Below are 26,754 nucleotides of genomic sequence, written 5' to 3'. Positions count from 1 at the left end.
CTGAGTTCATAGAAACATTTCAAACCAGCTTGGAGTCAAGGACTAAAGACCATCAGCTGTTAACAGTTTTTATCACATCCCTTCTCCACTTTCCACATATCAGTCTGTTGCTAAGCAACTGTAAAATAAAACAGTAAACCTCCGAAGTCAGATAACCTCCTACCAATCACCCTCCACTTCATATTCACAGCATAGATATGGGCCTTTCGATTATTACATAGGAGAGGGACGATTTGGAGGGGAGTGATTATGATGGCATTTTTCACAAGGGACATACAATTCTATTCAGAAGAAATGTCTTTATAGATTTTTGAAGGCTACATTCTTGATGGAATTCTCAGAATAAATATTTTTATCAGTTCCTTCATGTGACATAGGTCTAGTCTTTGTTCTTCGATGAGATTCTTCCAGGCCTACTGATCCCATGCTTGTAGATTATGAAATGAGGTTGTGTTATTTTATAGTATGTCACTATGTGAACATTTATGTTTCATTAGACTTATGTGGCAGGGTGCTGTACTGTTGGTCTGTCACATGGGGATACCTGGGTTGGTTCTGGAATAGCCTATCTTTATTCAGTGTATTCTTGACATTACCATATTAACAATGTAATAATACCCATGTAAGTACAGTGTAATTACAGATTATGTGCACATTTCGGACTGTAATAAACTCACATCATTTTGTGTAAATCATATGCATAATATCGTTAAATGTGTAATTACACAAACAGTTAGACTACTGTTGTAGGTACACAGGCTAAAGGCCTCGATAGATATAATGAAAATATATTTTCTCCCAACTCCTTGAGGTGATAAAAAAAAATGTATTGCTCAGAAAAGGTCTGCATCATTGAGGATAGATGTCATCATAAATAGGGAATGTAACCATCTGTATCAACAGCCTGCACCCTGTGAGTTCACAATCTGGCTTCCAGTTTATGAACATCGGCGCAGTTATGTTAAAATTCATGTCAATCAAACATATGAGCCAATCCGCGTTGCGTAGGGGTGGGCGCTCCAATTGCCAATGAACCTGTTTGATTGACATTGTAAGTCTGTAGCGCAGCGCATGCTGTGCCCATCGCAGCAAGTGTTATAAAAGGCTGCTATTATATGCAAGCGAAATATCTAAGTCGATAAATGATTGAGAAATCAAAACACCATTCGAGGAAGTTGCTATACCACATACCTACATTTACTCTGACCGTCACCACCCCGAAAGGAAGAATTTGTGCAAGTTTAATTAAGAACGTGACTAATTCGTAAACTAGAGGATTTGACAGAGGGAAAACGACTGCATTTGTTGTGACCTTGTGAAGGTTTAATCAAAATGTACGACCTGCTCAATACGGTAGGTAATGTTTTTAAACACAAGTGTTATGCATGTGCATGTTCTTTATGCTGCGCAGGAGGCTCGTTACATCATGTAAACTGTACGGGTCCAGTGAGTGCTATAACCTACTGTATCTGCATTGTGGAGGAGAAACTACGCCTACCGAATTAGGCAAAAACGTATATGCAGGTAAACCCTTGTATTTACAAAAGTGAGTATCTTGGCTCAGGTTTTTTTTTTTTCAATATTTACTGTAACATATAGGCTACTACTGTATACAAGGATACCACTACTCAGCCTGGTTTCATAGACTAGACGTAACAAAGTAAACGAAAATCTGGGACGCTAAAAATAGTATGATATGTTATGCTTGGTATGGTTATATAAGACAGATGGTTACTTAAGGCAAAAACGAATTGTAATACGAATTGTACACTGAACAAAAATATAAACGCAACATATAAAGTGCTGGTACCATGTTTCATGAGCTGAAATAAAAGATCCCCGAAATTTTCCATATGCATATTTCTCTCAAATTTTGTTCACAAATTTGTTTACAACCCTGTTAGTGAGCATTTTATCCTTTGTCAATATAATCCATCCAGGACAGGTGTGGCATATCAAGAAGCTGATTAAACAGCATGATCATTACACAGGTGCACCATGTGCTGGGGACAATAAAAGGCCACTCTAAAATCTGCAGTTTTGTAAGCCAACATAATGCCACCAATGTATCAAGTTTTGAGGGAGCGTGCAATTGGCATGCTGACTGCAGGAATGTCCACCAGAGCTGTTGCCAGAGAATTGAATGTTGGAGGAGTATTTCTGTCTGTAATAAAGCCCTTTTGTGGGGAAAAACTCATTCTGATTGGCCGGGCTTGGCTCCCAAGTGGGTGGGTCTATGCCTTCCCAGGCCCACCCATGGCTGCACCCCTGTCCAGTCATGTGAAATCCATAAATTAGGGCCTAATTAATTTATTTAAATTGACTGATTTCCTTATATGAACTGTAACTCAACAAAATCTTAGAAATTGTTGCATGTTGCGTTTATATTTTGTTCAGTATAATTTCTAACATATCATACGAAATGGGGGATGGACATCCACAAATGAATTCATACCATACGAAATGTAACAACTAAATGGACTGTGTCGGATTTACATACAAAATAATACAAAGTGTTCTGAGACCAGGTTGCACTGCTACGAATTACACTAGCTTAATTAAAAGCTCCAGCAACACTTAAGTTGCATATGAGTGCTGTCATCCATCATGAAAGGGCGGTTTGCATTGGTTACATTGCAGGTTACATTGTTGCATGTGAACATATCGCCATAAGCTCTTTAGATAGCTTTGCTTATGTGCCCTGAGCTGTCTCCTAGGCTAATACTGGAGTGCATGCCTATACAGACTTTCCCTCATCCCCACTATGCCAAGTCCATCCATGCTGACTCTCTAAAAACCCCATTCACAGTGCTGTGTAAAGCTGCTGATGCCTAACATCAAAGAGACTGAGTAATAAGGGAGAATATGAGGGGAACAAAACAGAATTCGTCAGCAGCACCCATATGTAAAATGTATGCACACATGACTGTAAGTCACTTTGGATAAAAGATTCTGCTAAACGGCATATATTATCAGGCTGTGTTCAAGTAGGCTAAGGCTATCAAAGGATTGATTGGAAACTACTCTGTCATCTTATGTCATCCATTTTGTGTATGGTTTGTGTTTGGCCACTTTCTTGACTATCACTAGTACAGTTGAGACTTGAGTACACATACCTCCTGTACTGAATGGACTTCATGCCTCAAACTCACACTGAGCTTCCATTTTACACTCAGCTCTCTTTAGCCGATTGCAGCCAGGAGAAAATAGTTGCCATGGAATACCCAGCCCAAGCACTCAGCCGAATACCAATGATCCTCTAAAAAGTTTGCTATAACTTTTTTGCCCATGTAAGAAATGTATTTCTCCAGAATAACCTTCTGTTTGATGCTAGCTGACCAAAGCTATTTTCTTCTAGGGAGTGGGGTCCTCCATTTCCTTGCCAGCTCAGCTGGGTTTAATAGGGTTACTGAGGCTAAGATATCACTCACAGGCCAGAGCACAAATCAAAAGGCAATGGATAGAATTATACCAATGAAACAAAATCTAGTAATACAGGTGTCACGATCGTCATATAAATAATTGGACCAAGGCGCAGCGTGAGTAGAGTTCCACATTTTAATAATAGTGAAACTTCTCAAAACAACAAAGATATAATGATGTGAAATACATAGTGCACATAAGCACACATACAAAACAAACAATATCCCACAACGCAGGTGGGAAAAGGAACACACTAAGTATGATCCCCAATTAGAGGCAACGATTATCAGCTACCCCTAGTCACGCTCTGACCTATTACACCATAGAGAACCCCGAGGGCTCTCAATGGTCAGGGCGTGACAACAGGTGGTTTTGCTAATTATATTGGTAGTAGCCTAGTTGGTCACTGAACATGATATGGCATCTTTTTAAACCTGAGAAATTGACCCTTATTTTGGAAAATCTGTCAGCGACTAAAGCAGGTACCAATGTGTAAGATAGTGGACCCTAGGTGGTCTTATCAGGGAGTGCGAAGAATCACGAGTCAGATGAAATCAGGTGCGAAATGGAGATATATTTACAGGCGCTATAAGGGCACAAGGCGAGACCCAGATGGTTTGAGTCTTGATATTTATTGAACAATCCAAAAGGGGTAGGCAAGAGAATGGTCATGGACAGGCAAAATGTCAAAACCAGTTCAGAGTCCAGGAGGTACAGAGTGGCAGGCAGGCTCGAGGTCAGGGCAGGCAGAATGGTCAGGCAGGTGGGTACAGAGTCCAGAAAACAGGCAAGGGTCAAAAACTGGGAGGACTAGCAAAAGAGAATAGAACAGGAGTATGGGAAAAATTATGGTTGACTTGAAAAAATATACAAGATGAATTGGCACAGAGAGACAGGAAACACAGGGATAATAAGCGACACCTGGAAGGGGTGGAGACAATCACAAGACAGGTGAACCAGATCACGGCGGTGGAAATCGGAGATGAGGGCTGGATCCAGGATGTCTCTAGCGGGAACCCAGCACCTCTCCCCCGGGCCGTAACCCTCCCAGTCAACCAGGTACTGGAAACCCCTGCCCCGTGGTCGAACACCCAGGAAATGTTTCAACGTGTATGCCGGATGGCCATCAATGACACGGGGAGGGGGAGGGGGGGTGGGCCTGGGGACAGAAGACAAGGACTCCGAGACACAGGCTTAATCCTAGAAATATGGAATGTAGAGTGAATGCAGAGGGTACGGGGTACCAAGAAACGGACAGCAGTGGAACTAAGGACTCTAGAGATGGGAAACGGACCAATGAAACAAGGGGACAGTTTGCTGGACTCTACCTGAAGGGGCAGGTCCCGTGTGAACAGCCATACCCTCTGCCCAATGCGGTAGCGGGGAGCTGGAGTCCAGCAGCGGTCCGCTTGTTGACGATACCTGGAGTTGGTCTTGAGAAGTGCTACCCGAGCTCTTCTCCAGGTATGTCGACAGCGGCGGACAAACATCTGGGCCGAGGGTACGTTGACTTCCGGTTCTTGTTCTGGGAAGAGTGGAGGTTGATACCCCATGGAGCACTCAAAAGGGGAGAGTCCCGTGGTTGAACAGGATAGGGTGTTCCAGGCATAATCCACCCAGACCAGTTGTCTGCTCCATGTAGTGGGGTTGGTTGAGACCAGGCATCTTATGGTGGTCTCCAGGTCCTGGTTGGCCATTCGACTGGGTATGGAACCCGAAGGATAGGCTGGCCGACGCCCCAATAAGGGTGCAGAATGCCTTCCAGAACTGAGGACCCCGGTCGGAAACCATATCCACTGGGAGTCCATGGATCCTGAAGACGTGCTGTACCATGAGCTGGGCCGTTTCCTTGGCAGAAGGAAGTTTGTGGAGAGGGATGAAATGAAAATCAATCCACCACTGTCAGAATGACGGTGTTGCCATTAGACGGGGGAAGCCCAGTGACAAATATCCAGAGAGATATGAGACCAGGGACGATGAGGGACCGGTAGTGGCTGAAGAAGGCTAAAAGGAGCTTGCGGTGGAGTCTTGTTCTGGGCACAGACCATGCACGCGGCAACGAAGGCAGAGATGTCAGGAACCATTGTGGGCCACCAGAAACGTTGTCAGAGGAATGCTAGGGTACGGCGGGAACCGGGATGACAGGTCAGCCTGGAGTAATGAGCCCATTTCAGGACCGGACTGAGTTAGGGACAAACAGCCGGTTAGCCGGGCCCCCTTCAGGTCCAGGCTGGGAACGCTGTGCCTTGCGAACAAGGGTTTCAATACACCAACCCACTGAGGCTGCAAGGCATGAGGTAGGGAGAATGGTTTTGGAGACTGAGGGTTTGGCAAAGGAACTGTATAGGCGGGAGAGGGTGTCAGGCTTCACATTCTTGGACCCTGGGCGGTAGGAAATGGTGAAGTTAAATCTTGTAAACAGGAGAGCCCACCGGGCCTGCCTGGAGTTGAGGCGCTTGGCTGTACGGAGATATTCAACATTTTTATGGTTGGTCCAGACCAGGAATGGCTGTTCTGCTCCTTCCAGCCAGTGCCTCCACTCTTCCAACGCCATCTTGACTGCCAGGAGTTCTCGGTTGCCTACATCGTAGTTCCTCTCTGCAGGATTGAGATGATGGGACATGAATTAAGCTTTTGGTCCTGGGCAGATTGCTGGGACATGATGGCCCCCACTCCAACATCAGAAGCATCAACCTCTACCACAAATTTACGGGACGAATCCGGATGGATGAGGATGGGAGCTGTTGTGAACCGATGCTTCAGGTCCACAAAGGCTCTGAAGACCATGTGAACGGTACCGTGGGAGAGGTGAGTGCAGAGAGGGGGGCTGCCAGGGTGCTGTAACCCCGAATGAAACGGCGGTAGAAGTTAGCAAAACCCAGGAAACGTTGAAACTGCACACTTGACAAAGGTTGAGGCCAATCCACCACTGCTTTCACCTTTCCAGGATCCATCTGGACAATTCCCTCAGCGATGACATATCCCAGAAAGGAGATTGTAGAGCGGTGGATCTCACTTCTCGGCTTTCACGAACAATTGGTTCTCCAGGAAGCGCTGAAGGACCTGTCTGACATGAAGAACATGTTCTTGGGCAGACCGGGAAAAAAACAGGATGTCGTCAAGGTAGACAAACACAAAACAGTTTAACATGTCCCGGAGCACATAGTTTACCTGAGCCTGGAAGACAGCGGAGGCATTGGGGAGTCCAAACGGCATGACCTGGTACTCATAATGTCCACTGGCTGTGCTGAGTGCTGTCTTCCACTCATCTCCTTCGCGTATCCGAACCAGGTGGTAGGCATTCCGAAGGTCCAACTTGGAAAAAAATGGTGGCTCCCTGGAGAGTTTCGAAAGCCGAGGAGAAGAGTGGAAGGGGTAACGATTCTTAACCGTAATGTAATTTAGACCCCTGTAGTCAATGCACGGGCGCAGGGTCTTGTCCTTCTTCTCCACAAAGAAAAATCCTACGCCTGCAGTAGATGCAGACAGACGGTAGCCAGAGACTCCTCTATGTACTCCTCCATGGTCTTGGTCTCCAGCCAGGATAGAGAATATAGCCTACCACAAAGTGGTGTGGTGCCTGGGAGGAGATCAATGGCACAATCATAAGGACGGTGCGGGGGAAGAGAAGTAGCCTGTGCCTTGCTGAAGACCTCCAGGAAGTTGTGGTACTCTGTGGAGACGGCAGAGAAATCCAAGACTTGACTTAAGCCCTAAGGAGGCCATCTCGGGGAATGCTACGCTGCTTTGAGGCAATGGGAATGGCAGAATGGACTCCAACCCAGGATTGAACTTGTGGTCCAGTCAATAATGGGGTTGTGTTTTTTGAGCCAAGAAAATTCCAAAACAGGAACATGGGGAGACTCAATGAGGAGAAGGTCTATAGCCTCACTATGTTTCCTGAAACCCGCAGATTAACAGGAACAGTACTGTGGGTAACTCTACCAATGGAGCGGCCGTCCAGTGCTCTAGCGTCCATGGGAACAGAGAGGAGTTGAGTTGGGATACCTAATTCAGAAACTAGGGTAGCGTCCATAAAACTCTCATCCACCCCAGAGTCAATGAACACCCGGAGAGATTTAGACTGGTCTCCCCACAGCAGTATCACAAAATAAGGAGTGCGGTTGATGGGATTTAGAGGATTCCCAGCCTGGCTCACCAGTGTACTTGTACCTACTACATAAATAGGTCTCTTAACTGTGCAGGGGGCTATATAATGTCCCGCAGCCCCACAGTACAGACAATTGTTGGAACTTAGCCTATGTGAACGTTCCCTAGGCGATAACCTAGCTCTGCCCAGTTGCATAGGTTCCGGACTCACCCGTCGCCGATGATTCTCGAGGGAGCTCGGGTGGCTTCGGATCCTCTCAGAAAAACAGCCTTCAGGGACTTCCTTCGAAGGTGAGCGAGCCACTGCGGATGAACGAGTGTGACCTAGGCCAGACCTCCTCTCACTCCTGCATTCCCTTAGACGTCCATCAATTCTAATGGTGAGGGCGATGAGGGAATTGAGGTCCACCGGTAATCTTTTACCACCTCAGATAATCCATGAAGAAAGGTATTGAAAAGAGACTCCGGATTCCAGGCACTCTTGGTGGAAAATGTGCGAAAGGGATTAGCGTAGTTTGCCACACTACAGGAGTCTTGACGTAATTCAATACGTTTTCGGGCCGCCTCTCTCCCGGAAACGGAGAATCTAACACCTTCCTCACCTCTCTCATGAAATCCTCCAGATGACGACAAATGTCGGATTGTTGCTCCCAAACTGGCGTAGCCCAGGAGAGCACCCTTCCCGACATTAGCGTAATAAAAGACGCTATCTTCGATCGGTCCAAAAGAAACGAAGATGGCTGTAGCTCAAAAATAAGAGAGCACTGAGAAAGAAAACCCTGGCAGGTACCAGGATCCACAGAATATCGCTCCGGAGGTAGTAAGCAGGGTTCTCGGGGAGCCGGGGTCAGCTGTACAAACTCACCACTAATAGGGAAAAAGTTACTGGGTGGTTGGGTGTTCTCAGAGGTGGTAGTGGCTTCCCTGTGGCTCAGTGTGGCTTCCCTGTGGCTCAGTTGGTAGAGCATGGTGTTTGCAACGCCAGCATGGTGTGTGCAATGCCAGGGTTGTGGGTTAGATTCCCACGAGGGGCCAGTACAAAAAAAATGCATGAAATGAAATGTATGCAATCACTACTGTAAGTCGCTCTGGATAAGAGTGTCTGCTAAATGACTAAAATGTAAAATATGGTAGGCTGCCTATGAGCTAACTCCCTGATTTCCTCCATTATAGCCTTAAAGCCTTGGTCGTGGCGTTCCGTCAGGGAACGAAGCCCTTCCAAAAGGTCCTGTAGTAACTCTTCATGCCTCCCAATGGTGGCTCCCTGCAAGGAGACAGCGTGGTGGAGCTGGTCCAAGTCTGTTGGGTCTGTCATGGCCAGTTTGTACTATAAGGGCACAAGGCGAGACCCAGATGCAGACACGGGAGGGAGATGGTTTGAGTCGTGATATTTATTAAACAATCCAAAAGGGGTAGACAAGAGAATGGTCGTGGACAGGCAAAAGGTCAAAACCAGTTCAGAGTCCAGGAGGTACAGAGTGGCAGGCAAGCTCGAGGTCAGGGCAGGCAGAATGGTCAGGCAGGCGGGTACGGAGCCCAGAAAACAAGCAAGGGTCAGAAACCGTGAGGGCTAGCAAAAGAGAATCGAAGCAGGAGTACGGGAAAAACGCTGGTTGACTTGAAAAATAGAAAGACGAATTGGCACAGAGAGACAGGAAACACAGGGATATATACACCTGGGATAATAAGCGACACCTGGAGGGGGTGGAGACAATCACAAGGACAGGTGAACCAGATCAGGGTGTGACAGGCGCAGAAGATGAGCGGGATCCATGGATATTTACACGACGTTGGCGAACACCGACACATAAACGTGGACCTTCCAAATAACATATAATAACCTAAATGTCCAATCAAATCAAATTAACCTTTTCCTAATGCAAAAACGAATCATGAAATAAAATAGGGCCAATTATCTGTGTGCTGAAAAAAGCACCGGTGGTAGTACAGTGAAGGAAAAAAGTATTTGATCCCCTGCTGATTTTGTACGTTTGTCCACTGACAAAGAAATGATCAGTCTATAATTTTAATGGTAGGTTTATTTGAACAGTGAGAGACAGAATAACAACAAAAAAATCCAGAAAAACACGTCAAAAATGTTATAAATTGATTTGCATTTTAATGAAGGAAATAAGTATTTGACCCCCTCTGCAAAACATGACTTACTTGGTGGCAAAACCCTTGTCAGCAATCACAGAGGTCAGACGTTTCTTGTAGTTGGCCACCTGGTTTGCACACATCTCAAGAGGGATTTTGTCCCACTCCTCTTTGCAGATCTTCTCCAAGTCATTAAGGTTTTGAGGCTGACGTTTGGCAACTCGAACCTTCAGCTCCCTCCACAGATTTTCTAAGGGATTAAGGTCTGCTGACTGGCTAGGCCACTCCAGGACCTTAATGTGCTTCTTCTTGAGCCACTCCTTTGTTGCCTTGGCCATATGTTTTGGGTCATTGTCATGCTGGAATACCCATCCACGACCCATTTTCAATGCCCTGGCTGAGTGAAGGAGGTTCTCACCCAAGATTTGACGGTACATGGCTCCGTCCATCGTCCCTTTGATGCGGTGAAGTTGTCCTGTCCCCTTAGCAGAAATACACCCCCAAAGAATAATGTTTCCACCTCCATGTTTGACAGTGGGGATGGTGTTCTTGGGGTCATAGGCAGCATTCCTCCTCCTCCAAACACGGCGAGTTGAGTTGATGCCAAAGAGCTCCATTTTGGTCTCATCTGACCACAACACTTTCACCCAGTTGTCCTCTGAATCATTCAGATGTTCTTTGGCAAACTTCAGACGGGCATGTATATGTGCTTTCTTGAGCAGGGGGACCTTGCGGGCGCTGCAGGATTTCAGTCCTTCACGGCGTAGTGTGTTACTGATTGTTTTCTTGGTGACTATGGTCCCAGCTGCCTTGAGATCATTGACAAGATCCTCCCGTGTAGTTCTGGGCTGATTCCTCACCGTTCTCATGATCATTGCAACTCCACGAGGTGAGATCTTGCATGGAGCCCCAGGCCGAGGGATAGTGACAGTTCTTTTGTGTTTCTTACATTTGCGAATAATCGCACCAAATGTTGTCACCTTCTCACCAAGCTGCTTGGCGATGGTCTTGTAGCCCATTCCAGCCTTGTGTAGGTCTACAATCTTGTCCCTGACATCCTTGGAGTGCTCTTTGGTCTTGGCCATGCTGGAGAGTTTGGAATCTGATTGATTGATTGCTTCTGTGGACAGGCGTCTTTTATACAGGTAGCAAACTGAGATTAGGAGCACTCCCTTTAAGAGTGTGCTCCTAATCTCAGCTCGTTACCTGTATAAAAGACACCTGGGAGCCAAAAATCTTTCTGATTGAGAGGGGGTCAAATATTTATTTCCCTCATTAAAATGCAAATCAATTTATAACATTTTTGACATGCGTTTTTCTGGATTTTTTGGTTGTTATTCTGTCTCTCACTGTTCAAATAAACCTACCATAAAAATTATAGACTGATCATTTCTTTGTCAGTAGGCAAACGTACAAAATCAGCAGGGGATCAAATACTTTTTTCCCTCACTGTATGTAATACAATCTCATCTTCAAGCAGTGCAGGTCAATATCATTCCCTGATATCTCTGCAAATAATGGATGTCCATTTTTCATTTCATGTATTAAACATGTTTTGATATTAGCCTCATGAAATGTATAAATATTCATGTTTTCCATTAGTGCCCTAAGGCGTTTACAGTATTAGGATGGCCAGTTGAGATCTATATGTCCCAATTACTAAGATCTGAAATCCATTAATGAGGTTATTTAAGTCATGCTTAATGCTATCATATTACTTCCTTGTCAATAATGACTTAGACAGAGACCTTGAATGTTTTATATTCGGGCATTATTGCTGTACACTGCTTGTACCTCAGCCATGTTATGGGAACAAACATAAAGACAACATAATCTTGTTGTGGGAAAGGCTCTTTTCACTGTGTTTCCTTAGAAACTTCATTCTATGGTTTCTCTGTTCCAATAGCCTTGGGTTCTATCCACCAGACGGACTATGGAATGGAGTTGCGCCCTCTGGCTCAGAGAGATTTGGTTTTTCGTCCTGCGGACCTTTCCTCCTCTGCTGGGTGGAATTGGGGTTTGTTGCTGAGGTGGTGGGGAGTAAATTAAAGATTTGTTCTAGTGAGATTGGCTCAATGTCAAATTTACCCTCTCAGCACCAAGCCTTTCTTTTTGACCACTGTAATAAATGAAGAGCCATCCGTTATCGCTCTCTCACTGCTCTGGATGCAATCATATCTGATGTTCATGCCTTTATCCTCACAACAAATAAATATATATTTTTGAGGATAGCACAGCAATCTAATCAGGCTGCCTTATACTTACGCTCTCGGTGGATTCGTGACCTTCCCCCAGTCAAGTTATATTGTTCGTCTCCTTGCCTTTATTATGATATAGACCTAGGTTGCACGGCAACCAACACTTACTCCTTTCTTTTGGAAGCTAATGATTCGTGAGTTCAGCTATACACTCCTACTGTTCTAATGCAAGAAAATGTGGCAGGTTTCTCAGGTGAACACATTTCTACGGAAACATGATTTTTTTTTTGTTTTGGTTGATTCTTCTTTCAAGCTATCAAGCATAGATTTTCTCAACTTCTCTCAACCTCAGCCCACAAACAGAATAATTTCATCTGACAGAACCGAGCCAGTGCATAGATAACAGACATTGCTCTTAAAATCACTGTCACTTTTCAAGCAATACATTTTCTGTCCAGTATATTGAGTATAAATTGATGTTTCATGCAGGTATTCTTAGTTTCCACTTTCATTTTATCCAAGCTTTGATCATTTTGATGTCATTCCTGAACCAAAAAAATGTGTGCTAACTTGGCAGTATTTGAATTCATCTCCAGTTATTCTGAGGGATGATATCCATGCCTTGGAGGGTATGATGGTTCTCCTGCAGAAGATCACATCCTTGGATTGTTTTTCCTCTTCAAAGTCATTGGAGAGAGCCAGTAGAACTGGCAACTAGCCGAGAAGAAGAAGCAATCATCTGGTTATCTGCTATCTGGAGAAAGAGAGACACATAGTAAAAAAAATATAAAAGAATCAAGGATTCTGTAACAATGCAAAGCATGAGGAGGACAGTGTGTCAGCTTTCTGCTTAAGACTCTGGTTTCATTGGCTCTGACCTTGGTTATAATTAGACATGAAAGACTGAGATGCAATACCGTAGCTAGATGTGACCTTTTTCTTGTTGACCTTGAATGATAGTTTTCGCGTTTTTGGAGTTTATGTGTCAGTAAAACTGTTTGTTTTTATTGAATTATCGTCTTACCATCTCTGTTATTGTCTAAAAAGTTTATGCCTTAGCATTCTAAAGACACAAAGTACTTTATTTGGTGATAAAAAACATTATTGTTCTTTTCCTTTATATCTTTTTCAATTAGTCATTTTCCAACCCTCATTAAAATCACTGTTTGTCATTGAGTGGGTGTGTGTGTGTGTCATCATTATTCATTCAAGATCTTGGCATCTCGCCATCTCCGTTTACATAAGACAATGAAGCAATCATATTCTACCTTCTAGTAAATGCACATGAGGCTCGTTGCTGTCACTGTATACTGTATAACCTTTGGACTAAAACATTTCAGATTTGTTGGGTTATTTTAGAAGTCATGGTGGAACCAGCTGTAAGAGGACGCATTTGGGACAGACAAGCTGAATGTCCGCCAATGCAGTGTGGTATTTATTCATCACTCCTGCCAGCCGTTACTCAGTAGGACCTGTCTTTATCATGAGATAGATGACAAGCATTAGGACATGACTAAATATATGACTCTGAAGCTTTTTCATTCTCTTCAACCCAGTGGTTATTCCCCACAATACATCTACAGATTAATATAGTGATGGCAATCATGACTTTGAATAGGGAACATACAGTGCATTCGGAAAGTATTCAGACCACTTTACTTTTTCCCCTCATCAATCTACACAGAATACCCCATAATGACAAAGCAAAAACAGGTTTTTAGACATTTTTGCAAATATATAAAATCAAATAAACTGAAATATCACATTTACATAAGTATTCAGACCCTTTAGTCAGTACTTTGTTGAAGCATCTTTGGCAGCGATTACAGCCTTGAGTCTTCTTGGGTATGATGCTACAAGCTTGGCACACCTGTATTTGGGCAGTTTCTCCAATTCTTCTCTGCAGATCCTCTCAAGCTCTGTCAGGTTGGTTGGGGAGCGTCGCTGCACAGCTATTTTCAGGTCTCTCCAGAGATGTTTGATCGGGTTCTGTCTGGGCCACTCAAGGACATTCAGAGACTTGTCCCGAAGCCACTCCTGCATTGTCTTGGCTGTGTGCTTAAGGTCGTTGTCCTGTTGGAAGGTGGACCTTCACCCCAGTCTGAGGTCCTGAGCGCTCTGGAGCAGGTTTTCATCAAGGCTCTCTCTGTACTTTGCTCCGTTCATCTTTCTCTCGATCTTGACTAGTCTCCCAGTCCCCGACGCTGAAAAACATCCCCACAGCATGACGCTGCCACAACCATGCTTCACCGTAGGGGATGGTGCCAGGTTTCCTCCAGACATGACGCTTGGCATTCAGGCCAAAGAGTTCAATCTTGGTTTCATCAGACCAGATACTCTTGTTTTTCATGGTCTGAGTCCTTTAGGTGCCTTTTGGCAAACTCCAAGCGGGCTGTCATGTGCCTTTTACTGAGGAGTGGCTTCCATCTGGCCACTCTACCATAAAGGCCTGATTGCTGGAGTGCTGCAGAGATGGTTGTCCTTCTGGAAGGTTCTACCATCTCCACAGAGAAACTCTGGAGCTCTGTCAGAGTGACCATCAGGTTCTTGGTTACCTCCCTGGACAAGGCCCTTCTCCCCCGATTGCTCAATTTGGCCGGGCAGCCAACTCTATGAAGAGTCTTGGTGGTTCTGAACTTCTTCCGATAAGAATAATGGAGGCCACTGTGTTCTTGGGGACCTTCAATGCTGCACACATCTTTTGGTACCCTTCCCCAGATCTGTGCCTCGACACAATCCTGTCTCGGAGCTCTACGGACAATTCCTTCAATCTCATGGCTTGGTTTTTGTTCTGACATTTACTGTCAACTGTGGGACCTTATATAGACAGGTGTGTGCCTTTCCAAATCATGTTTTACCACAGGTGGACTTCAATCAAGTTGTAGAAACACCTCAAGGATGATCAATGGAAACAGGATGCACCTGAGCTTAATTTCGAGTCTCATAGCAAAGGATCTGAATACTTACGTAAATAAGTTATTTCTGTTTTACATTTTTAATACATTTGCAAAACATTCTGAAAACCTGTTTTCACTTAGTCATTATGGGGTATTGTGTGTAGATTGATGAGAAGAACCAAAAAAAAGTATCACTTTTAGAATAAGGCTGTAACGTAACAAAATGTGGGAAAAGTCAATGGGTCGGAATACTTCCGAATGCACTGTATAGACACTGTGGAGGAATCTGATATGTGCTGAGGCTGAGCACTACGGCCTGGTACTGCTACTGTCTATGAGATGTCACCTTCCAGCTGGGATCTGCAAGGGAAGGAGGATATGGCTGTGAGACAGGGCTGGTTTGGATTGGGCCCGGGAAATGGGAGTGGACTGCCTTAATAAAGCCAATCAGATGAAAGTAGGTCCTCTGTTATCTAGGTCACTATGGCCTAAATTCATTCATCCCATGGAATAGCTTGACTGTGATTTTCCCATTCTGTTTCATCACAAAGTGATGGGCAATGGACATTTTATATCCAGTATACGCTCAATATGACCAAAGACATAACGCCTTATGTGAGCATTAGCCACCCCTGCTGTTGCACCATCTTCTCTTGGATTATGAAAAGATTTTGTTCAGAACAGAGAACTGTGTGTGGGTTTTAACCTGTAGCAGGCTATTCCCACACCATCTCAGAGTGTCACCTTTGGTCTACCCACAGCACTCTTAGCATCAGTTTTGGTTTTCAAGTCTCTCTTGTCTTTTGACTAAGGTTTAAGGAATTGCAGAGAGAGTTCTCATGATGTGTTAATGAAAAATGTCATATCTTGTGACAACACAGACAAACTGACTTCAGATTTATATTCTGTTTGTCATTGCTTTCATCTCAAGGTGATGGTATTGTAGAGGGTGGAGTGATGATGGATGAAAGACAGTTCAGCAACACTGATAAATGATTCAATAAGTCAAGGTTCCTCATACTCTCCCTTCAAGATGAACAGAAGCTTTCTGGAAGAGGAATTGCACTCAGTCTAAATATAGTTTGCCCTGCCTTGACGGAGCTTCATCTTGTCATTAAAAAACTGTCCCTCCTCAGCCTGGCTGCTCCCTGTTCCTGTCCCTTACACAAGCACCACATGCTGGTAGAGCAGTGAATTACAGAAAGGCACAGTGCCTTAGCTTCAGGGAAATTATATAGTATCATCCACAAGTGATCATGCACAGTAGACAAACAGGGCAAGGTCCTTTACTTGATGCTATTGATAAGTATATGTCTTTATTAAGCTTTACAGTCCAATGTCTTGTGACACATTTACTGTAGGCACATTTCTTAGACCAAAAACATTTGTGGAAGCAACTTCTTCCAGACTTCCACCACAAATGTTTGGTTAGGAGACAATACACTTTTTGGGTTTGAACAAACTGTTTTATATTAAGCAAACTGTAGAAGCTTCAAGAAAATGTTATGGCAATGAAATGGTTTGATCGACCTTTGTAACTTCGTTCAGTGATCTTTAAGCCAACTTAACACGTATCTTAAGACATATTTTCCTTGTAATAGAGATTCACCATGTTCCCACCTTAAGAGTAACGATGTCAAATAGCCTATTGCCTGACATAGAAGTGCCCCCATTTTTGGGGAGACATTTTTCTGGCTACGGTACCTCATTAGACTATTGTCGTGGCCCAATTACCACTGTGTGTAGTCAGGCCAGCAAATTACTTCCCTTCACACTTTAGAAGGGCTCTGCACAAGTTGCCAGTGCGCTGGCCGCCTCTTCTGGTCACCATAGCAACAACATATTGATCAACACAGCCTCTTCCGGTCACCATAGCAACAACGTATTGATCAACACAGAATAACGTGTTATTTAGTCATATTGTATGTGGGGATGTATTCTAACTTTGAGAAAAAAACATTCTGTCCCTTATTTACAGTAATAGAGTTGTTTACTCTAGTCTAGTGAGACAGGAATTACAAGCTGACACAAGCCCAGCTGTACTGCTCTGTTGACTTTTTTTGGGGGGGGGTGTTAGAGATGGTGAGGAGAGGAAGGAGAGGAGCCCTAGGCTCACTGAGCTGGCAGCTTAATTCCACTGTACTTTTTCTTGCTCATATCTGTCACCGGGTTGTATAATTAGCTGCAGATATCTGCACAGGTTTCCATGGTGCTGCATCATCTGTGCGAGAGAAGGAGTGAGAAAGAGAGCAGCCAACCCACACACTGCCAATCCCAGCGCAGCAACAGAGAGAGAGAGATCTACTTACACTCCTCCCGCAGTGCTCTTCAACACCTTGTTATCATTACCCTTTTTTATATGTCATCACACAGTTTCCTCCCAGTATCCACACTGGCTCAGTGAGCTACACAGCAACAGGATCTCCTCATCTGACTCATGTGGGCGATATACCCTCTGACGTGCAGTTTACGGATGATTTACGGATGATGGTGATATCTGTAAATACTTCAACAGAGAAAAAAGACCACAAGGAGCTTGTGTACTCAGACTTACAATGTGCTGTATGGATGGAGAACACATACCCTGTTGTAGTGGGAGCTGCTGTTCTATGGTCGTGAGGAGAGTGTGTAATGCTTGTTGTACTTGTGGGATCACTGAGTCCATATGGGTGTGTCATGCTGGGGTTCCCGAGCCGGTGCCTTGACTGGCTTTGACTGGGGAGGTCATGAACGTGCAAAGCCCATCTCCACTCTCTGCTCCTCCAGAACATCGCTGCAGCTCTCCAGCTTGTCCACCCACTGACGAGCTTTAGCTTGTAACAGAGCGTGGGTGTCTGCACTCTCAACAGTTACTCAGTTACCCCTACAGGCCACCGTTGCCGACAAGAGCAGCAAGCCCAGAGCGGCCCCTGCTGCGGGGAGAGCAAGGGGAGCCTGATGCAGGATAGGAAATGGCTGTGTGTGTGTGTGTGTGTGTGTGTGTGTGTGTGTGTGTGTGTGTGTGTGTGTGTGTGTGTGTGTGTGTGTGTGTGTGTGTGTGTGTGTGTGTGTGTGTGTGTATGTGCGTGTGTGTGTAGAGAGAGAGAGGTATTCTGTATTCAGCACCAGTTCCCTATTCCGCTGTGCTCTGCTCTGGGCACAGGGCTTGTGGTGCGCTGCTGCAGAGGGTAACCAGAGCTACACACAGCATGAGCCTCTCTCTCTCCCAGGCCTGTGAGAGATCTACTTTTAGGAGATAAGGAAACCACAGAATGTATGGTTCTGAAACGTGACATATACCCAAATTTGTCATATTATCCACACTCTTAGAATTTTCTTTTTTTATTTCACCTTTATTTAACCAGGTAGGCCAGTTGAGAACAAGTTCTCATTTACATCTGCGACCTGGCCAAGATAAAGCAAAGCAGTGCGACACAAACAACAACACAGCGTTACACATGGAATAAACAAACATACAGTCAATAACACAACAGAAAAAATCTATATACTGTGTATGCAAATGAGGTAAGATTAGGGAGGTAAGGCAATAAATACGCCGTAGTGGCGAAGAAAATACAATTTAGCAATTAAACACTGGAGTGATAGATGTGCAGAAGATGAATGTGCAAGTAGAGATACTGGGGTGCAAAGGAGCAAAAAAAGAAATAACAATATGGGGATGAGGTAGTTGGATGGGCTATTTACAGATGGGCTATGTACAGGTGCAGTGATCTGTGAGCTGCTCTGATAGCTGATGCTTAAAGTTAGTGAGGGAGGTATGAGTCTCCAGCTTCAGTGATTTTTGAAATTCTTTCCAGTCATTGGCAGCAGAGAACTGGAAGGAAAGGCGGCCAAAGGAGGAATAGGCTTTGGGGGTGACCAGTGAAATATACCTGCTGGAGTGCGTGCTACGGGTGGGTGCTGCTATAGTGACCAGTGAGCTGAAATAAGGCGATGGTTTACCTAGCAAAGACTTATAGATGACCTGGAGCCAGTGGGTTTGGCGACGAATATGAAGCGAGGGCCAGCCAACGAGAGCATACAGATCGCAGTGGTGGGTAGTATATGGGGCTTTGGTAACAAAAAACTGTGATAGACTGCATCCAGTTTGCTGAGTAGAGTGTTGGAGGCTATTTTGTAAATGACATCGTCAAGGATCGGTAGGATGGTCAGTTTTACGAGGGTATGTTTGGCAGCATGAGTGAAGGATGCTTTGTTGTGAAATAGGGAGCCAATTCTAAATTTAATTTTGGATTGGAGATGCTTAATGTGAGTCTGGAAGGAGAGTTTACAGTCTAACCAGACACCTAGGTATTTGTAGCTGTCCACATATTCTAAGTCAGAACCATCCAGAGTAGTGATGCTGGATGGGCGGGCAGGTGCGGGCAGCGATCAGTTGAAGAGCATGCATTTAGTTTTACTTGCATTTAAGAGCAGTTGGAGGCCACAGAAGGAGAGTTGTATGGCATTGAAGCTCGTCTGGAGGTTAGTTAACACAGTGTCCAAAGAAGGGCCAGAAGTATACAGAATGGCGTCGTCTGCGTAGAGGTGGATCAGAGAATCACCAGCCGCAAGAGCGACATTATTGATGTATACAGAGAAAAGAGTCGGCCCGAGAATTGAACCCTGTGGCACCCCCATAGAGACTGCCAGAGGTCTGGACAACAGGCCCTCCGATTTGACACACTGAACTCTGTCTGAGAAGTAGTTGGTGAACCAGGCGAGGCAGTCATTTGAGAAACCAAGGCTGTTGAGTCTGCCGATAAGAATGTGGTGATTGACAGAGTCGAAAGCCTTGGCCAGGTCAATGAAACTAAAAGGGTTCCTCAGCTGTCCCCATAGGAGAACCCTTTGAAGAACCCTTTTTGGTTCCAGGTAGAACCCTATTGGGTTCCATGTAGAACCCTTCCCCATGGAACCCAAAATACATGGAACCCAAAATAGTTCTACCTGAAATCCAAAAGGATTCTACCTGAACCAAAAAGGGTTCTACCTGGAACCAAAAAGGGTTATCCTATGGCGACAGCAGAAGAACCCTTTTAGAACCTTTTTTTTCTAAGAGTGCACATCTCTTTCAAGATTGAACAGCTTTAGTGCTGTGAATAAGGAGCTGAATATGACAATGCACACTATATGTGACTTTTGGAGATTTGGGGATTGATCTACCCATAGCCTGGCAGTGGTTGTCTCATGTAACCCATTTGTCGATTCTGTCCTGTATTGTAGATGTACATCAAGCTTGAGTGGGTTACGTAGCGGGGTAAAGCATCCCTCCATCTTCCAATTTACAGCTCCTTAATACAGCACTCCAGAGCCTGGCCCGCTGTGGGAGGAGATGCGTGGGAGGACATGTGAGTGGAATACACACTGATGCTGGAGTCCCCCCCAATTGCTCTCTCTCTCTCTCTCTCTCTCCCTCTATCGATCTCTCCCTGTCTCTCTCTCTCTCTCTTCATTCCTTTTTACTTGTGTGCAGATTGAGTAGGGTGGCCTCCATCACAATGTTGCTGAAAAAACAGGAGTGGTGTAAATTCCTTATCGGAGGCTCAATAATCACAGATCACTCAAATATTCACACTAGAGCAGGATGTACATAGATAACGGCAAGCTTCGGCTGCCCTGCAATGTCTTTCAATAGGAATCATTTGAGGGAATAGAATATAATATTTTATTTGTGAGCAGTTGCTTTTCTGCATTCACTAATATTGGGAAAAGTTAACAAAACATCCCACTGGGCACACACTAGTTGAATCAATGTTGTTTGGACATTATTTCAATGAAATTACGTTGAAAAGACTGCTTCCATCAATACAATACGTTACCTGTAATTGTGCATCTACAGTTGGAAGTCGGAAGTTTACATACACCTTAGCCAAATACGTTTAAACTCATTTTTTCACAATTCCTGACATTTAATCCTAGTAAAAATGCCCTGTCTTAGGTCAGTTAGGATCACCACTTTATTTTAAGAATGTGAAATGTCAAAATAATAGTAGAGAGATTGATTTATTTCAGCTTTTATTTCTTTCATCACATTCCCAGTGGGTCAGAAGTTTACCTACACTCAATTAGCATTTGGTAGCATTGCCTTTAAATTGTTTAACTTGGGTTAAATGTTTTGGGTAACCTTCTACAAGCTTTCAACAATAAATTGGGGGAATTTTGGCCCATTCCTCCTGACAGAGCTGGTGTAACTGAGTCAGGTTTGTAGGTCTCCTTGCTCGCACACGCTTTTTCAGTTCTGCCCACACATTTTCTATAGGATAGAGGTCAGCGCTTTGTGATGGCCACTTCAATACCTTGACTTTGTTGTCCTTAAGCCATTTTGCTACAACTTTGGAAGTATGCTTGGGGTCATTGTTCATTTGGAAGACCCATTTGCGTCCAAGCTTTAACTTCCTGACTGATGTCTTGAGATGTTGCTTCATTATATCCACATAATTTTCCTGCCTCATGATGCCATCTATTTTGTGAAGTGCACCAGCCCCTCCTGCAGCAAAGCACCCCCACAACATGATGATGCCACCCTCGTGCTTCAAGGTTGGGATGGTGTTCTTCGGCTTGCAATCCTCCCCCTTTTTCCTGCTAACATAACGATGGTCATTATGGCCAAACAGTTCTATTTTTGTTTCATCAGACCAGAGGACATGTCTCCAAAAAATACGATCTTTGTCCCCATGTGCAGTTGCAAACCGTAGTCTGGCTTTATTTATGGTGGTTTTGGAGCAGTGGCTTCTTCCTTGCTGAGCGGCCTTTCGGTTTATGTCGATATAGGACTCGTTTTACTGTGGATATAGATACTTTTGTTCCTGTTTCCTCCAGCATCTTCACAAGGTCCTTTGTTGTTGTTCTGGGATTGAATTGCACTTTTCGCACCAAAGTACTTTCATCTCTAGGAGACAGAACGCGTCTCCTTCCTGAGCGATATGGTCCCATGGTGTTTATACTTGCATACTATTGTTTGCACAGATGAACGTGGTACCTTCAGGTAGGAAATTGGTACCTTCAGCAAATTGCTCCCAAGGATGAACCAGACTTGTGGAGGTCTACAATTTTTTTGAGTTTGAAGGTAGGCCATGAAATACATCCACAGCTACACCTCCAATTGACTCAAATGTTGTCAATTAACCTATCAGAAGCTTCTAAAGCCATGACACTTTTCTGGAATTTTCCAAGCTGTTTAAAGGCACAGTCAACTTAGTGTATGTAAACTTCTGACACACTGGAATTGTGATACAGTGAATTATAAGTGAAATAATCTGTCTGTAAACAATTGTTGGAAAAATGACTTGTGTCATGCACAAAGTAGATGTCCTAACCGACTTGCCAAACTATAGCTTGTTAACAAGAAATTTGTGGAGTGGTTGAAAAATTAGTTTTAATGACTCCAACCTAAGTGTATGTAAACTTCCGACTTCAAGTGTACATGACAATGTAATGAGATTGTACAGCCTTGAATCTGACTTCTAAATGTTCATTTTACTTGATGACGAGTGATTACATTCTGTCTCTGTGTTTTTCGAAATTGTTGTGTTATCTATTTTAAATACCCTCTCCAAGAACTCATCAAGCATCAGTCACAGGCTGAACTGTTCTCAAGCAAACCAGCAACAGATAATGCAGAAAGGTGTGTGTGTGTGTGTGTGTGTGTGTGTGTGTGTGTGTGTGTGTGTGTGTGTTCATAGCATGCTTTAGGGGTACCTGATGCCATTAGTGCTGCTGTGCTAACACATCCCATCATAACCCATGACCTTTAAACCCTTGCCAGTGTCATGGTCGTAAGGTGTTGGGAGGCCATAGTGCTGGTGGGGGAAGACTCAGCACTGGGGTTGAATCATAGCTTAGCTCATATATGGACACTTTAGCCAACTGCACCAGAAGGGCATCCCAAACTGAGTCTAATTATCAGTGAGCAGCTCACTGTAAAGACATGTCATTGTCTCCTGGGGACTGTTTGCTCCGCTGTCGGTGCACTAGCAATACGATGCCTATTTGTGTGAATGATACAAAAGGAATTTGCTTGTTTATTTTTCCTCCCATTAAACAATCTGACTGTGAGGTTTGGCCAGTAGAGCCAATGTATTCATTTTGCTCGTATGAATGTTCCCACGACAAAATGGCTGGTGCTTCAGTTGTGAGTCAGGGCAGCCGGCTGTAGGAAGCAGTGTTGGCTCTTCACGAGGCAGGGTTAATCATGACAGGTGGCTGGTAAAGGGTATAATTTTACTGTATTAACTTCATTCTCAATTGAGGATTCTATTCCAGGTAACAAGAGTCACAGCAGAATTCTTTTTTAAAACACTTGATTTTCTTGCACCTTAGTCCTGGAATAACCTTTAGTTTGCTTTGTGAAGACAGTTTTATTCTGTCAGAGATTTGAAAATTGAGAGTGGAAGATATGCTGCAGTATGTGTAACAGCTAGATTACAAGATGATACAAGCTGGATTTCAATCATTTCACATTTTATGATGATGTTGTGTAATCATACAACCAGCAGGAGAAGGCTAATTTGCATTTTGCTACCGAGACACATCAATTCTCAAAACCTTGCTTGCCGAGGAGCCAAATCCTTGAATTTCGTACTGTACAGACACTGGCAGTGTAATGACAAATTCTCCTCCCAGGAATACCCAGGAAAGAAAGAGCATTAATGTAATTGATACTCTCATAATGAACATATTAGTTATAGAGATATTAGATCTCGCCAAAGGGATAATACTTGGACATTCAAATGACAGTCCTGTAATATAAATGCGTGAATCATGAAATGTGTGACCAGTTTATTTGGCTAAAAGGATTAAATTATAAAAGATCATGAGTTATTATAAACCTGTCCAGCAGATTTGTACTCAACAGAGAGGTTTATCTGCCTTTATACATTTCACAGACTAAGTTATGCATTTGAAATTAAACTGAGTGTTCTCTATGGGGCTGTTTCTAGGAAACGTTAAATGAAACATCACCTGTATGTTTTTGCTGTCCCTTTAGTCCTGTCTGTGTGGCCTCATATCTGAATGCAGTATATGTGTGACTTTGAAAGATGATTTTATTTTACTTGGTGTTGCAGTATATTGATCCTCGAAAGACATGTGTGTTTGATGTGTAATAAGACCATAGTATAAAGTGTGTAACAGGTCATGTAATGCCATAGGACATATATTTCTGTCTCCAAATGATCTAGCATTGACAATAAGGGTATTTGTATTTTGTATTTCTTATGGATCCCCATTAGTTCCTGCCAAGGCAGCAGATACTATTCCTGGGGTCCAGCAAAATTAAGGAGTTGTACAATTTTTAAAACATTACAATACATTCCTAACAGGGTATACTGGGGAGGAGAGAGGAGAGTGTCTCCTAGAACTCAATAAGTGCCTCTCACCACCGTCCCCATCGCTGTTATAATGACTTTTGTGTCAGGGAGCAATGCAAGCATGACTTTCTAATCTGTATTTGCTTTCTGTAAATGGAAGTCATACCTGAGGGGTGGGAATGACTGCTGTAGCCAATGGCACCTATATGCCTGAGGTGTGAAGGGAGGCAGTGGAGTCTGTTCTGTTTTAACAAGTTGATTAGGAGGGCGGCAGTTGTAATGTACATGCTGTAATGAGAGAGTCACAGCCCAAGGCAATAAACATACCAGCTACTCATAGGCCTACTGTCACGTCCTGACCAGTAAAGGGGTTATTTGTTATTGTAGTTTGGTCAGGACGTGGCAGGGGGTGTTTGTTTAGAGTGTTTCGGGGTTTGTTGGGCTATGTTCTTATGTAAGAGGGGTGTTTGTTTTATGTGTTTCGGGGTTTGTGGTTTATGTTCTATGTTTGTATATTTCTATGTTCGTTCTAGTCTTTCTATTTCTATGTTTAGTTAATGGGTTGACCTTCAATTGGAAGCAGCTGCTCCTCGTTGCTTCTAATTGAAGGTCCTATTTAAGAGGGGTGTGTTTTCTATGGGATTTTGTGGGTAGTTGTTCCTTGTTTATTGTTTGTGCACCTGACAGTACTGTTTCGTTTTGTTCTTTTTTTGTATACATATTTATTTGTTTCTCCTTCTTCAAAATAAAAAGAAGATGAGTATACATATTCCCGCTGCATTTTGGTCAAATCCTTACGACAACCGTGACACCTACTCTTTAAACTCATGGTGCAAGTTCAACTTCACTGAAGTCTTTTAGGTTTCACAAACACTTTGATAATTGTTTAAAACAGTTAAAATATTGCAATTTTCTCACAGTAGTGAGACTATTGTTGTTCGGATTTTCGTTATTTAGCCCTCCGAAAAGGCTCACCAGGAAGCACACAATGTCATGACTCGTGTTTTGTCCTTAATTTTATTTTAAATCAAATGACCACAGGTCATAAACCTGAAATACAACAAACAAGTAATGACAATATATTATTCAGATATATTATTTAGTATATTATTCAAGTAATATAATAATAATAATGTAAATAATAAATCAAATAAGCCTGCAACACCATCAAAGATGTGGCGAATCTGGCTTAAAACAGCACCGACTACATCACCCAGAATGCCCAGCGCCAGAGGAGCATGCGCACAGTGACTCTGCCGTCACAGGTTGCTATGGACGCTGTCACAGGACACAGAACCCATTCCACCACATGCCTCGTCCAAAGGATTTACACACAAACGCAACATAATGCGGCACTCCACCATGGATCACCGAACCAAATCACCGCTATCACCATCGCCACCAGAAACCAGCAGAGTGCTCCGAACAATCAGCACAATGCAAATAGCTGATAATAATAGCCTAATGCTATATAGCATCTGGGTCGCTGAGCTACCGCACCCAGCGAGCTACAAGTTACTCCCGGCCAACTAACACCAACACAGTGAGGTAAACGTTCAGTGCACAAACATATAAGTGACTTAAACATCAATGCTAGACTGAGTAGTTCGCAGTTACATACCAACGGGCTGTGTGCTCGTGATGATTGTCCACGGGGAAGTGATATATTTTTTTTTTCCTGAGTGAGCTAGAAATCTCAACAATTGTGTTTGTGAGAAATTGTTTTGATGTCTTTGTAGTAGGAAACCATCACTCTGGCATGCTATGATTAAGGTTAATAGAAGATCTCTTCTGTAGAACATTGTTATATTATAGTAGCTAACTAGTTGCAGCTTTTCTTGATTGGTGGCAGAGCATGTCATTTGCACACAAGCAATCGTACTAACGGACTACATAAAATAACACATCTAATTTTGTTGACTCAGGTTTTATACTTTTTAATACAAAACATAAGTATGTTAACACTTTAACCATAAGTTTTAGCAGGTCTACTCATGCATTATAGCTGGTATATTAAAAGTGCTCTTTTCCCCATATTCATCAACATTTCACAGTATTCTGGCAGACAGATTTGTTTTTATATTGAAAACAGTCTGTTCTGTATGTACAGTTGAAGTTTACAAACACCTTAGCCAAATACATTTAATCTCAGTTTTTCACAATTCCTGACATTTAATCATAGTAAAAATTATTTGTCTTAGGTCAGTTAGGATCACCACTTTATTTTAGGAATGTGAAATGTCAGAATAATAGTAGAGAAAATTATTTATTTCAGCTTTTATTTCTTTCATCACATTCCCAGTGGGTCAGAAGTTTACATACACTCAATTAGTATTTGGTAGCATTGCCGGTAAATTGCTTAACTTGGGTCAAACGTTTCAGGTAGCCTTCCACAAGCTTCGCACAATAAGTGGGGTGAATTTTGGCCCATTCTTCCTGACATAGCTGGTGTAACTGAGTCAGATTTGTAGGCCTCCTCGCTCGCAAACGCTTTTTCAGTTCTGCCCACAAATTGTCTATAGGATTGAGGTCAGGGCTTTGTGATGGCCACTTCAATACCTTGATTTTGTTGTTCTTATGCCATTTTGCCACAACTTTGGAAGTACGCTTGGGGTCATTGTTCATTTGGAAGACCCATTTGCGACCAAGCTTTAACTTCCTGACTGATGTCTTGAGATGTTGCTTCAATATATCCACATAATTGTCCTGCCTCATGATGCCATCTATTTTGTGAAGTGC

The 26,754-nt window shown here is 43.5% G+C and overlaps 1 protein-coding gene across 1 annotated transcript in view; it reads left to right on the top strand.

Moving 5' to 3' along the window:
• Positions 1-1,021: 1,021 nt before the first annotated feature.
• LOC106613881 (leucine-rich repeat-containing protein 7) overlaps positions 1,022-26,754 on the top strand; it is a 175,856-nt gene continuing 150,123 nt past the window's right edge. The window contains exon 1 of the mRNA XM_014216586.2: positions 1,022-1,353. The gene's annotated coding sequence lies outside the window, so the exon portion shown is untranslated. The remainder of the gene's footprint in view (positions 1,354-26,754) is intronic.

Source organism: Salmo salar, chromosome ssa10, assembly GCF_905237065.1.
Source record: "Salmo salar chromosome ssa10, Ssal_v3.1, whole genome shotgun sequence".
Lineage (NCBI taxonomy): Eukaryota > Metazoa > Chordata > Actinopteri > Salmoniformes > Salmonidae > Salmo > Salmo salar.
The sequence above is the reverse complement of the archived record's forward strand: the minus strand, read 5'-3'. Positions and strand labels throughout refer to the sequence as shown.